At 42.7% G+C, this 2,354-nt stretch overlaps 1 protein-coding gene across 1 annotated transcript in view; it reads left to right on the top strand.

Annotated features, from left to right (window-relative positions):
- Positions 1-2,354, top strand: part of RPS6KA5 (ribosomal protein S6 kinase A5) — a 132,998-nt gene that overhangs the window by 28,901 nt on the left and 101,743 nt on the right. Inside the window, exon 2 of the mRNA XM_045288129.1 lies at positions 1,657-1,728. The gene's annotated coding sequence lies outside the window, so the exon portion shown is untranslated. The remainder of the gene's footprint in view (positions 1-1,656; positions 1,729-2,354) is intronic.

Below are 2,354 nucleotides of genomic sequence, written 5' to 3' on the forward strand. Positions count from 1 at the left end.
AAATTACTTGGTCTCAGTAACACCAGCATGGTGTTACTAACACCAACACTAACCTTGGGAAAGACCACATATAAACACCAGTTAGCACTATTTGGGGCAGTGCTCACACCTGGCCAAATGCCAGACTCTCTGAGGAGCCCTGGTGGCATGGCAGTTCCAGTTGGGTTGCTAACAGCAAAATCAGCAGTTCAAAACCATCAGGCGCTCTGTGGGAGAAAGACTGGGCTTTCTACTCCTGTAAAGCATTACAGTTTGGAAACTCACGGAGGCATTCCACCTGTCCTGTAGGGTCGCTGTGAGTTGACATTGACTCAATTGATGGCAGTGAGTTTTGTTTTGTATTTGGAAGGAATGTCCCTGGAGTGCCCTTGGGTGGTGCTAACTATTAAGCATTTGATGACTAACCAGAAGGTGGGCAGGTTAAACCCACCCAGAGGCACCTGGGAAGAAAGTGCTGGTGATCTTTCGCACAGGTCAGAGCCTTGACAACCTGCTGGTGTGCAGTTGTGGTTGCCATGAGTCTGAATTCACCTGATGGCAGCAGGTTTAGTTGGGGGTTGGTTCTCTAAGTGACTCACAAATACAATGTCTACAGTCACCTGAGATTGATTTTACCCTTAAAGTGAATTAAAACATGTGAACACGGGTGCATCACTTCACGCCCATTTGGGCAATATCTGAGCATGCTTATGTCCGTGACCCCTTAAGGTTTTAATTGAGTTCAGGAATTCCAATTGGAGAAGAAGAGGTGGATCCAGTCTGCCTCTCACCAGCTCCGGGATCTGGTGTCTTTTCTGCCTCGGGGTCAGTAGGAGGCGGGGTGCCACCCTGCTACTTCAGGCAGGGACCACTCCGGGGCCAGGGAGCTGCTGGAGCTACTGCCCACTCCCCCAAATGCAGCACTGTCAACAAGAGAGCGTCAGGGTTTGGTGAAATATACTTTGGAAAATGTTCTTGCATGAGATACCTCCATTTTATTTATTTAGAGGAGCTTGTGTTTTTGAAGAGTTTTTATTTGTAAATGTAGCCCTAGAATTGTAGAATTAGAAGGTTCCTTACAGATGATTGAGACCGGAGGAGAGTGAGAGTTAAGGGAACAGACACTGAGCAGGGAAATTAAGAACTGCAGTTAAGAGCTGCTCAGGTACTTACTGGAGAAATGAGATTAGAATGCAGCCTAGAATCTGACTGGGGAACTTATAGACAGTAAATATTTGTTGAACAAATCTGCCCGGTTTTCTTTCCACTGCATATCTACATATTAGAATTGGGGGTTCTTTGCAGATTATATTGCTCAGTACAGAGTCTGTTAACACTTTATTTTTACATGTACTTAACCTACTCCTGCCAAGAGTTGCAGTCTTAGAAACCCACCGGGGCAATTCTACTCTCCCCCCTTGGGTCACTATGAGGCAGAATTGACTCTGGCAATTGGATAATGGTTTGGATGAGATTTATTTGCTGAATTGTTTTTTACAGTTTTCATGTAATGTGAAGCTTAGCAAAAGTTGTATAAACCACAGCTATACAGTTTAATAAGTAGATAAAAGACACCGCAAGTTACAATCTACCACACGGCAGGTACCTCAGAAGATGCTGTGTGTCCTTCTCTGTTGCTGGCTCCCTAATTAATTCATTGTTCTCTGTCTCTTTTAGCTAATTTAACAGGACATGCAGAGAAGGTGGGGATTGAAAATTTTGAGCTCCTGAAGGTCCTAGGAACTGGAGGTGAGTCTTGGGTTAAGTTTTTTTTAAAGGAAAAGATATACTTGTTATTCATAAAATAAAAGGATTGATATCCTCCATACGGAAATCAACATTCAAAAAGCAAGAAGAAGCTAACAAGGAAACTCAAAAAACAAGAACAGGCCATTCACAGAAGAAGAAATATGAAAGGGAAAAAAAATTAAGGAATTGGCAAGCACTTTAATCCTGCTGTTGCGAATGTAATTAGTTCAGCCTTTACACAGGGCAATTTGGTAGTATTTATTTAAATTGAACAAAAGCCAGCGAACAGCAAAGAATATCACTAACATTTATAGAAAGCATGCCTGTTGCCAAGTACTCTGTGATGGGCTTTATACTGATTGACTCATTCAATCCTTGTTCAACTTTATTGATATCTAATGCACTTCATTTGTAGTAACAAACACTCAAGACCCTTTAGACCCCAACATTGGAAGTTTACTAAAGTGGGTTCAAACTACTGACCTTGCAGTTAACAGCCCCACATGTAACACACCACACCGATTAGGCTTCTAATGGCACCAAAGAGAGAGAAAGACCCTTAAGAGGACAGAGAGAACACACTTATCCACACAGGACAAGCCTGAGATGAACACCTGACTCTTTAA

The sequence above is a fragment of the Echinops telfairi genome, unplaced genomic scaffold, assembly GCF_000313985.2.
Source record: "Echinops telfairi isolate 266 unplaced genomic scaffold, ASM31398v2 ScPeMD7_18;HRSCAF=68, whole genome shotgun sequence".
Classification (NCBI taxonomy): domain Eukaryota; kingdom Metazoa; phylum Chordata; class Mammalia; order Afrosoricida; family Tenrecidae; genus Echinops; species Echinops telfairi.